This window comes from Rhinatrema bivittatum, chromosome 8 (assembly GCF_901001135.1).
Source record: "Rhinatrema bivittatum chromosome 8, aRhiBiv1.1, whole genome shotgun sequence".
NCBI lineage: Eukaryota > Metazoa > Chordata > Amphibia > Gymnophiona > Rhinatrematidae > Rhinatrema > Rhinatrema bivittatum.
The window spans coordinates 30,935,760-30,948,243 of NC_042622.1; the positions used below are offsets into that span (position 1 = coordinate 30,935,760).

Here is a 12,484-nt window from a genome sequence, read left to right on the forward strand (position 1 = left end):
TTTCTTTTATTTCACGTCCTCTCAATTATTTTTTTCGTCCCTTTCAATTGCTGTCCCGACAGGAAGCTCCTGTTTCAAACCTTCGGTTTCCTCAGGGGATTAGCCTTATACTCAAACTTGAAAACTCCTGGAGAACATTCAGTAAATCTGTATCGCCAATCACCTCATGTATCAAACTTTAATGCCAATCCTTTCTTCCACTCGCTAGATCAATTCTCAATCATCTTCCATTTCCTCATTGTTTCAAACAACTTGTTTACTTGACCCCTCTGCATCGCTTCTCCACTGGAATCACTTTTTACTACTCCCCGAGCCGTACTGCTTCAACTGTTCAGTTTTTGCCGGTAGAAGGAGAGCGAGGTGGAGAAAGGTTGGAAGATGTTAATTCTCTGAACAGTTGAAGCAGTACGGCTCGGGGAGTAGTAAAAAAGTGATGTCGGTATATAAAAATAATAAATAAAATAAAATAAATACATTTTCAAAAAAGTCTGCACAGAAATTTTGCTGAAAATTTCCTGTCGTAATTGTGTACAGGTAGTTTTGAGGGGACTGTTTTCATAGTGAACATACTGAATGTGTTATAATAACTTTTGCACATATTTGACAACTTCCTTACACGAGCTGTTTCAAAATGACCGCTTTAATGCAAACACCCCACCACCACCACTACCACCACCGTTATGGTCCCAATTTTCTCTGGCTCCTTCCTGCTTGCATTATAACTCAGGTCTGTACCTTCTCAGTTCTCTTTCACATTCTCTACCATTTGGTCTCTTATCACTGGTCGTTGTAAGAGCAACACCCAGTCAATCCTACCCCCTAGCAGCTAAATGCTACTTCAGAAGCATTCCTTCGAGCGCCAAACTTGGACACGGAAGTCCAGAAATGAACAGCGGAGGTCGGTAGGCAAGCCACACAGCCGGCTCTTTTCAGATTTAAGAGGAAAAGCAGGCGTTGTTCTGCCCCAGCCCCGCCCCCTCCAGGCAGCCTGCACGGAAGAGGGGAGGTAAGTCTGAAGCAGACAGAGCAGAGAGCAGCCACTCTGCCCCTCTCTTCTGCCCCCTCCACTGCTGTTCTTCAGGAGAGAGTGTGGTGCTGTAGCCGTCACTGAGGAAGTCAATATTTCCACGGTTAGAGCAGTGCTTCATCTGCGGAAATGGCCTGTTGGAAAACTGTGCGTCCAGTGTGCGGCTGAACTTACGCACGGACGTCCTGCACAGGTGTAAGATTGCCTGTAGTGAGCAGAGGCGCTCCCAGAGGTGGTGCTGTGCAGGGCTCTGCATACTTTTGGATTTTCACACACACATCGGCAGGTGCCAGCTCCACTCCTCTTCTGGCTTGTGCTGAGTCATGGGAAGGAGGGGAGCACCAGCAGCTGACTCGCATGTTTTTCGGCTCTGGCAGAAGCTGCAGATTCACCGGCCCCCACATGAGCAGGATCGTGGGGGAGGGGCGGGGGACGGCGGCAGAACATTTGGGTTTTGGCACCACAAGCCGCATCAGAGTCTGGGTCATGACAGCAGCCTGACAATTCTGGGGCCCATGGAATGGCGTGGCATTATGGTGCCCACAGGGCAGTAGAGCCTATGGCCATGGCCAGATTGGCCGTATGCTAGCTAGAGTTCTACAAAGGAGATGTTGAAAAGTAGTGGTGATAATGTAAAAACCAAGAAAATCAAGGCCCAGTATGCAGACGAGTTACCACTGAACTGTACAGACCACTGTCTGTCAGACAAAAAGTATTCGAGCCAAGTTTGGACCTTGCCACTTAAGCTAGCCTCGGCCAGTCATGACAGAATGATTCTGTGATCTGTGGTGAGGAATCCAGCAACTGGCCTACGTCATGGTTTCTAAGGAGATCATCCTGCAGGGAGATGAGGACAGTCTCTGTACTGTATCCATGTCTGAAGCCGGCTTAACAAGACTCCGGCCAATTTCAGTCTTCCAGGGCAGCCATTTCGTTGAATTCAGGCTGTCTGGAACGTTTGACACTGGATGGTAGCTTTCAGGTTTGTCTGGATCAAGGGTGATTTCTTTTAGTGGGGGGTGCACCATGGCTCTTGTCAGCTCAGTTGGTAGCAGCTCTTCTGAGAGAGAGAGAGAGGAAATGACAATTTTCATTGCCCATGTCATACGGGGCCTCTCCCCCTTTTGCGGGTTTTGCTAACTTAGATGGTCATGGGGGTCGAGGGAGCAGGATTGCTCACGGTAAGGCAACCAAAATTGTTTGACGCCATTTCTGTAGTTTGGTTAAATGAGTCCCAAAAATCTGGTGTACGCAGAGGTTCTGTCTTTCTCCTCTTCTGAATCAACAGCAGAAGGTCTGTGCAGGCAGTTTTTCCTAGGATACTTTCCCTTCGCTAGCTGATGTAAAGTCTGCAGGTAATTGCCTCAAATTCTAAGCAGGGTGGTACAAAATTAACCCTTGAAGGAGGGACAAGTTCCAAACTACTGCTGTAGGTGCATATAGTTTTCCCTTGGAAAAATTGCTCCCAGGACTTCGCACCTGTGTTTTCTGTGGGCAGATTTGTGCTGGAGAAATAATACTCATGGATCTGACGATCCAATCTGCGTGCAGTGTTCTCCCTGCAGTCCAGCTAAATCTTTGCACACGGAGGAACCCTGCATGTATTTTTGGCCAGATTAAGAAGGCAGCATTGACATTTTTTTCTCTAAATGCTGGAAGAGTCCTGAAACATTTTGTGTATGTGAGGAGAATTTAGAGCTTATTATATGGCATGACAAGTAGAATGGCAGGCATGCAGTGGTTGACAGAGAAGGTCTTGATGGAGACCACAGAGGGTGACAGCAGTTCAGGAATAAACATAACTTCCAAAGAAAGACAGAACATCTGTGTAATTTACAAACCATGGACAAAAACTCTTAATTATCCACCAGTGCACGATGTACTCTAGTTAGCCATACTGGTCCTTGGGAAAACTGGATTCTTTGCATGTATTAGACCAGTGTAAGAATTATCCAAAGATGATGGCATTCAAGAGCTTTTGGGATCACACAGGCCTGTATTCCATGCTTCCGCAACCGAAGACTGGTCTGCATTGCAAGGACCCCAGCGGAACATCCACGTCGTCATTTTCCGTAATGTCTGCTGCCAGGGAGTACAAGCCTTTCTGTCCTCTCCTTTCCTCTAACACAGGGATGTTCTGTCATTTATAAAAATAAAAAAAAAACAGGGAAATAACTGTGTATTGTTTTGTGTCATACCCTATCAAAGATAACTAAAAAAACAATGAAATGTGCTTTCTTTCTGTGGTTTCACCATTTAGCGTGCACTAACTAAAATGACAGAAACAAAGGTAAAATACATAAAACCCTGATATAATTAGAAGACGAAATGAAAAATGAAAGCTTTCTAGTGCACTCGCCCTACCCAAATATCCACCTCCATTTCAAAATGAAATAGGAAATTTTCTGGAGATTTCCTATTTTGCTTCAAATGAAAGGAAAAATAGTCTCACTTGATTATTACCATCATTTACTTATATCATGCTTTTTCAACAAGGGAGCACAAACTGTATTACAACAGGATTAGGGTCTACTGTGAATTTAGAGAGCAGTGAATAAATCGAAAATAAAGAACAGGATCCATAAGAGGAAAATAAAGAGCACTTGAGTACAATACATGAATAGTGCAGGGACATACTGTTACTTATCAGACTATTGTAAGAATAAAGGATAGAGAACTAAATAAAATAGAGACAATGCAAAGGTGGTGCAGTGCTGGACATACTGTTATGGCATGTGGGGTCTGTGATAGTGACATAAAGTACAAAAGTAGTACAGAATGTCAGTAGTATACCACATAGTTCTGGTACAGGTAGTGATAGGCTGGGATCACAGTCACTGCTATGGGTTGTACACTGCCTCAAAGAGCCAGGTGTTCAGTAGTTTCCTGAAGGTCAGGAGATCTGGTGCTAGTTTAGTGTTAGGTGGCAGAGAGTTCCATAGGGTTGGGATAGATCCTGAGAAGGTGCTGGCTAGGCATATATTCTTGGGGGCTGGGGCAACCAGATGGGCTTGTGGCAGTGAGCGCTTACACAAACACAGCCTTTCCATGTCTCTCATATACACATTCTGGAAATTTGCTCTCATTGTAAACAATAAGACTTGCCATAGTGGGTCAGACCAAAGGTCTACCAAGCCCAGTATCCTGTTTCCAACAGTGGTCAATCCAAGTCACAAGTACCCAGCAGAATCCCAAAGGGGTAGATCGATTCCAAGCTGCAGTGGATTTCTGCAACGCTACTGTAAAAATGCCTTTGGAAATTTTGTACACAGCGGGATTGTTAGGCTTGTCAACCCTTGTGTGGTGGTGCAGTTGACCCAGTCAAATGAGCAAAACTGTGTGGCTCACACTGACCGCTGGCAGAATCCCCAATTGGGACAGACAGGATCTTCACCCATACCAACTGTTGTTGCCACAGATTGAACCCTTGGTTTGGATGGCCAGAAGGATTTAGGAGGGTCCCAGATCCAAGTGAAGTTCGAGGCAAGCAGCAGGCAGGGAGTACCAGAGAGCAGGCCTAGGTGAGGACTGGCAGCAGACAGCAAAGACCAAGAAATGAACCAGGGTTGAGGCAGCCAGCAGACAAGCGAGGGTCAGGTCCAAGGCAGTGGTCAAATCCAAGAGGCGGTCAGAGGAGTCCAGGAACAAGCCGAAGTCAAACCAGGAAGACAATCCAGAGGAGAGGAGGCAAGGCAAGGGCAAAAACAAGACACACAACAAAGACAAGGACCAGGACACTGGACAACCAGGGGATCAGGAATACAGTAACACAAGCAAGGAGCACACAGACAGGAGATGAGGAAGAGCAACCCACACTGAGGAGCGGATTACTCAGGAGACCTGTTGCCGAGGGAAGGAATCCAGGTCCAAGTAGGGATAAGTAGCTGAGGGTGGGTCACGTCAACCGAGGGCGACTGTTGTGATTTCCCACCGAGCCTTGTGTATATAATGTGCATCCAGGCACACGTGTACCTCAGGCGTCTGTCCATCGTGTTCCTGTCATACGGGCATTCTGTCGCGCGAAGGACGTCCAAAGGCGGTAAGTCCAGGAAGGCGGCTGGGAGTCTGACAGTGGTGACATATTTATTTATTTGTAAAACTTATTACGCACTAACAATGCAACTGTAACTCCAAGCGTGTACACCTTTCCCATCGTATTGCTCTGGTACTCGGTATTTTTGGACCGGCTTTTGAAAACCGTGCTTGCATCATTATTAGATCTCCTGCAGAGGGGACGAAAGAAGTGTAATTCTTGGAAGCTAGCCACAGAGGTTTAAAGAGAGCCCCCATTAAGAATGTATTGAATAGGTGGGTTGCCGAAAATAAGGCACTTAATATGAGCACAAGACCCAAATCAGTCATCAGTTTTATTCTCTTCGGGCAGACAGGAGATTGAGGCAGGTCATGCCCGTAACGCTTGCCTTTTCTGCCTGTTTGATCAGAAAAGATCCCCTTTGTTTGGCTGCAGAACAGAGCATCTGGCAAGCTCAAACAAAGAAATGGGTAAGAAACCTCATCAGGCAGGAAGTTTCATAAGTTCTCCCCAAGAAAAGGAATTGCCTAACGCACTTTCCAAAGATGGTGCGGCTCACAAATAATTTGAGAACTGAATAGAGAAATTATACAAGTTAAAAATCCATTCACTCAATCTCTTATAACTGTTTGATTGTGCACATTAACTCAAAATAAATAAATTAGATCAGGCCAGGGGTCTGGACCGTGCAGTGAAGGCTTGCTATTGATTAAAGGGAATGAAACAGTTCTGTTTGACAGCAAGAAAACAGAATAATACTAATAATTATTTACAGTGCCATGCAGGGGAAGCGTGTAATTTATTCTACTTATTTCAATTTGACTTAATGTAATAGGCCTTAATAGGTGTGGCTGATTCTATATTTCTTTGAATAATTATGGATAACAGCTACGGGGGCAGTAGCAAACTATTCATTCCAGTAATAATTACAACAGAGTTACTACGGGGGCTTTTAGAACATTCCTAGCTAATGGTCGTTAATTCATGATTAATTGTGGTTTCCCAATCCCAACTGTTGGTTCAGATGATCACGCTTTGCTATTTCTGTGCTCCTGATTGCAGGCTTTCACCTTGAGACGTACAAGTTTCAAAACCTGCTCTGGAGGAGATGGGGCTTCTATTCCAGTCTTCCATCGCACAACTCCAGGGAACACGGAAAATGATTTAGCGCACTATCCCAAGAACTGGGCCGCAATTCAGTTCTTCAACACAGTTTCAATCTGGACTTCCAGGACAATTCGTTTCAAAAGAAAACAATCAGTCCCTAGTCAAACAGAAACACCCAATTTTGCAGAGAAGCACAAACTGAGCAGTACAACTGGGCATGCAAATCCACTTACAGACTGGATGCGTCACGCCTTTCTGAATCAAAATTACACATACACTTTTACTGGTATCTGCAAAATAGGTCTTCTATTGATGCAGACGCTGTGGGATTTGTTTTTCTTTACCTAGGGATCAGTCGGGCTACAACTGTACTTCACGTGATTTTAATGTGTGCTTTTATACGCATATCTCTACACAAACAAAAAACCATCATTGCTGGAAGCTTATGATGGATGTTCACTTGCATCTCCCAAGACCAAATGCAGTATGACCCTTTCCCATTAAAGTGCTTTTGCCATTTTCCATAATTGGTTTTAGTGGTTTAGGAAGGATTTGGATAGAGACAATATAGAGTTCAATACTAAGCAAGCCAGGAAGTGAGGAAATTACCTGAGTACCTTTACCCAGACAACTGAGCAGAGTTTAGCCAGGTAAATCTTCCTCTGAATATAGCCAGCTAAAGCTACCCAAGTTACTTTGGGACAGCGGTCGTTCTGACCACACGTACCCAAGCCCAGTGTGTGCCGAAATTGGGGGATGCCGGCGGGGTGTGGGCATGATCCAGGCAGGGCATGGGCATTCCTGGATTTCACATTGAAATTAGCGCATAAATATTTATGCACCCAAGCACGTGCTGGGACCCCCTGCCGCGTAACTTTACTTCTGTGGACTCTCTTTAATCCACACAGCCCCCCAAAGCTCAATCTATTTATTTACAGTTTCTTATATTCCGCTTATATAGCACAACTATTCCAAAATAAACATAAAAATAATAGTAACTGCCAGCCATCTAGAACCTTAACATACACAGAAGCTAATATCATAAAAATATAATAGCACAGGCGGTATTGTGAGCCTTGGAGCAGAGTAGGGGAAATAATAACCAACTCATTAAAAATGTTAATTTACAGTCGTGCACGTGCCACCTGTAAATATGGGTCATTCCATTTCATTATTATAATTAATGAGCTTTAGAGAACTCTGGAAACTTGATTATATCACAAAAGCCAGTAAAATGTGGTTCTCTAAAGTTTGAATGGCAGTATATTCTGACGGTAACTGGACACAAATTTCTTTTCAGATTTAATAATGGGACATTAAACTGTGGCAGACATGAAACCGTATACTTGCAAATAATTGATCCATTTCCTCTGGCAGCAAATCTCTGTACTCTTAAGACAACATTCAAAGGGATTTGCTATATAAGTGCACGCATGTGATAAAATAGCCCGACTATATTGGGTTGATCGGAAAGATCAAATAAAAACAAAACAACTTACAAGCTTGGGGACAGCTTACAATTACTTGGGCAGGCAGAAATCAACTTGTTAAAAATTAATACACTACCCAAACTATTACACCTCTTTTTTTTGCAATTTACATTTGCAGAAAATAGGTATAAACACAAAGTAATTTTTATATAGAAATCATATTTAAGGAAAAACAATCAAAGGATTGTAACCTAACATGCCCACCATATATAAAGAAGAAGAGGAGAAGAAATATGAGAAGCACAAATAACGCTTATACACATATGTAAATAGATAAAATCTAGAGGCATCTACTAATAGCGATCATTGTACATAGATCTAGGTGGCTTCAGTGATAGTACTAACAGCAATCTTGGCATCAAAAAATAATCTTAACTGTAAAGGGTCAAAAAAAATATAATGATCGTCCTCATATTTTATAAGACATTTGCTTGGAAAACGAAGGAAAAATTCACCAGGAATATCCAGCACATCCTGCCTCATCTGGCAGGAACTGCTTGCGTCTAGCTTGAGTTTCCATTGACTCATCAGGAAAGCACCACATTTTTTCTTCCGTGAACAGAGATTCTTTATGTTTGAAGAGAAACCGCAAAAAGGAGTTTTTATCTGACTCAAAGACAAAAGATATGGACAAAGTAGCCCGTGAGGTAATTTTGTTCTGCGAGGTCTCCAGAAAAACAGACAATTCTAAGGGGTCCCTATTCAGTTGAGGTTGCACAGAATCTTCTTGTGCCGTAGGCATCGCTGCCCGCTTCTTTTGAGGAAGATAAAATATCTTATTCAAAGGTGGCATTGCCTCTGAGGTAAACGTTAAAACCTCCAACAGGTATTTTATAAACAGCTCTCTAGGACTGATCAGAGAAGAAAATGGAAAATTCAAAATTCTGACATTAGAGGATCTTATCTTATTTTCCATTATTTCCAATGGCGACAGAATTGTGAAAGCAAGTCCCTGGTTGTTGATTTCCACTAATGGGGGGGGGGGGGGGGGTGGGGGGGGATCAAGGTTTACAACCCTTCCAGCACTGGTTGAAGTTTTTGAAATTAGTCCAGAAAGCCATGCCCAGTACCTGCAAACAGCGGCGGATTACCCTATCGGGGGATCGGGCTTCCCCCAGTGGGCCGGTGGCTCTCATCGTGTGATTTTTTTTTTTTAAACTTCCTGGTCAAAGAGAAGAAAAGGGGCTTGTCTGGCCCAAAGAGAAACTGGCGGGACCGCGGCAGACAGCCATGCGGGGTTGGGAGAGAGGCCTGCAAGGCCGTGGTAAAGCCCATCCTGCCGCGGCTGGGGAAAAAAGGCTGAAAAGGAGGACTGGGAGCAACTGCAGCAAGGCCCGCGTGGCTAAAGAGAGGATCGGGAGCAGGGCCCAGGTGACTGAAAAGAAGAGCAGGAGCAGGGCCCACGCAGCTGATGAGAAGATCGGGAGCAGGGCCCACGCAGCTGATGAGAAGATCGGGAGCAGGGCCCACGCAGCTGATGAGAAGATCGGGAGCAGGGCCCACGCAGCTGATGAGACGATCGGGAGCAGAGCCCGCGCAGCTAAAGAGAGGATCGGGAGCAGGGCCCAGGTGACCGAAAAGAAGAGCAGGAGCAGGGCCCATGCAGCTGATGAGAAGATCGGGAGCAGAGCCCGCGCAGCTAAAGAGAGGACTGGGAGTATGACCTGTGCGGCTAAAAGGAGGATCGGGAGCAACTGCAGCCCACGTAGGTGAAAAAAGTGTCTTCCCACAAATGAGAGAGAGAGAGAAGTCCCTAGATTGCTGCAGTGATGCAAGAAAATGGCTGCAGCTGCTGCCTACACCATCCGAGGAAGTAGAGCATGTGTGGTGCTCTACTTCCTCGGATGTACTTATGCTCTACATAATTTTCAAAGGCATTTCCATAGGTAAAATGGTGCTACACGTGCAGGTTATGGCCTTTCACAAAACTGTGGAATAATATCATGAGGAAGGACAGATATTTCACCAATGTCCTTTCGAGTTCAAAGCAAGCAAATCTTTAATTTTGTACGGGCAAGTATGCCAGCATCACAGCAACGAACTTTCAGGAAATGGCTTCACGGTCCCCCGACGCGGGCCATGTTTCGAGAAAACGCAGCCCGTGTCGGGGGAACCCACAAGCAGTTGAACACTATCGGTGTTCCCTCGCTGATGTCATTACTTGCGCTTCTGATCCCTGATATTCCATTTACGAATGCTCTTCGATCTCTCACTACATAGGAATATATTCCTAGATGCTTCCCCGGTACCACTGTTTTGGGGGAATTTTACATTTGATCCATCTCGACCCCTTGTTTGCGAATGCTTGTTCAACTATTTGTGGGCTCATTCTCGACGCAGTTTTCTCGAAACACAGCCCGCGTCGGGGGACCGTGAAGCCATTTTCTGAAAGTTCGTTGCTGTGATGCTGGCATACTTGCCCGTACACAATTAAAGATTTGCTTGCTTTGAACTCGAAAGGACATTAGTGAATTATCTGTCCTTCCTCTTGATATTATTCTACAGTTTTGTGAAAGGCCATATCCTGCACGTGTAGCCCCATTTTACCTATGGAAATGCCTTTGAAAATTATCCCCTGACTGGACCAGATGCGTATGAACTCGAGAACAATTTGGAAAATACTGGAAACTATTAAAGGGAATATAAAGGGGCTGAGGAAGTTAAAAAAAAAAAAAAGGACCCGTGGAAGATAAACAGAAGAAAATACAAACCGAAGTCAAGCCTTAAGTCTATGACTTTCATACAAACGGCGGCACTTGTAAAATAGGACACAAACCCTGTTTTGGTGGTACGAAGTATGATATCTTGTGAGTGATACCTCGGCTGACTTGCACCTTCCAGCTCTTGCCGTTCTCAGCTGTTGTAATCTCTTACGCTGAGTGTGAAAGGTGTGGCACTGTCACAGAAGCTGTGAGCTGTAGCATACAAATACAATAATTGGTACTCTTGGGAGGTTATTACGAAGGTTAGAAATGTAAGCAGTAACTAATAATGTTTAAAGCAGTTGAGCAAATGTAGCTTGCAGGGACATGCAGATTTGTTTGATCTGGAACTGAACCAGGTGGATTTCAACCTAGTTTGATTCTGCAGAAATCCACAGATCTAGCTGAGATGTGCAACACGGCATCATCAGATTATTATTATTATTTTTTTTTTGGCATCAGTTTTTCGTACACCTGCCATAGAACTGCAAACATCTACAGCGGTGGCCGCAAAACCAGGGCAGACTGTGCCATGAACTTTGCCATTTTTATACGGCAATTAACCTTTGCAAACTAATTTGATCGAGGGTGCATGTGTTTCTCATAAGCTTTTGTTAAACATTTTCACAAAATTGATATATTTTAGCAGTTAACGGGGTAATTTTCAATAGTGCATGTAAGTTAGCACACAGACACAGAAATATGCATGGGAAAGTTCTGCTAGTATTTTATAAACTGCACTGCAGGAGCCATAATATATAAAATGCCACGTATCTCCTCCCTGAAGGGACGCGCATATGTGTCAGTGCACATACATTTTTTTAGCGCAGGGATCCACATAGTGGGCTGGATTTTAATACCTGCGCACGGGCGTAGATTTGTGCGCGCAACCTGGCGCGCACAAATCTACGCCTGATTTTATAACCTGCGCGCGCAGCCACGCACATATTATAAAATCCGGGGTCGGCGAGCGCAAGGGGGTGCACACTTGGGCACCTTGCGTGCACCGAGCCCTAGGGGGAGCCCCATTGGCTTTCCCTGTTCCCTCTGAGGCCGCTCCGAAATCGGAGCGGCCTCAGAGGGAAGTTTCAGTCTGCCCCCCCCCAGCCCTACCTAACCCCCCCCCCCAATACTTTTGCTTTGCAAGTTGCGCCTGCCTCTGGGCCGGCTCGCGATCCCCCAGCCTAGAGGACCTACGGAGGCCTCTGGCCATGCCCCCACCCAGGACTGCTCACACCCCGCCCCTTTTTTTCAAGCCCCGGGACATACGCGCGTCCCGGGGCTTGCGTGCATTGCCAGGCCTATGCAAAATAGGCTCGGCACGCGTAGGGCTTTTAAAATCTGCCCCAGTTTGTGCACCTGTTTTATAAAAGTCTGCATATATATTGTACATGGAAAATAATTGTAATCTGAATATGCAATTACCCTCAGTTTATGCATGGAGGTAAGTATTTTATATGTGTGCATACTCTGCATATGAAAATACTTCTGCGCTAGATTGCCACTTCCTCCACCAGTTCACCTAAACCCTCTACCACTTCACTGTGCCACCCTCCCCCCCCCCCCCCCAGCACTTCACCCAGACATCCCATCCAAAAACTGCAGACAAGACAAGTGAGATTTCATTTCCACCACTGAAAGAGCATCTGCAAACGAGTGTGCATAAGCCACCCATACACCATTTGCAAAATACTTACTTATGTGTGCAATTCCAAGCCCCGTTCTGGAACGCCACTTTTTTTTCAAATGAAATGGGAAGCATGCACGTTCTTCCAGCCATCTGAAAATTCACTTTTACCACACACAGTTGCTGATTTTAAAAGCCCTACATGCGCAGAGCCTATTTTGCATAGGCCCAGCAACGCGCACATGACCCAGGGCTTGAAAAAAGGGGCAGGGAAGGGGTGATCCGGGGCAGGGGCGTGGCCAGAGGCCTCAGTAGGACCGCTAGGCTGGGGGATTGCACAAGTTACGCCAGAGGCAGGCGTAACATACAAAATAAAGGTAGGGGGCGATTTAGGTAGTGCTGGGGGGTGGGTTAGATAGGGGAAGGAGGGGAAGGTGGGATTTCGGAGCGGCCTCGGAGGGAACGGGGAAAATCATCGGGGCTCCCCTAGGGCTCGGC

General features: G+C 45.3%; 1 protein-coding gene across 2 annotated transcripts in view; it reads left to right on the plus strand.

Annotated features, from left to right (window-relative positions):
* The window catches only part of KCNB1 (potassium voltage-gated channel subfamily B member 1), a 293,763-nt gene that overhangs the window by 208,519 nt on the left and 72,760 nt on the right, over nucleotides 1-12,484 (plus strand). The gene's annotated exons all lie outside the window — the stretch shown is intronic.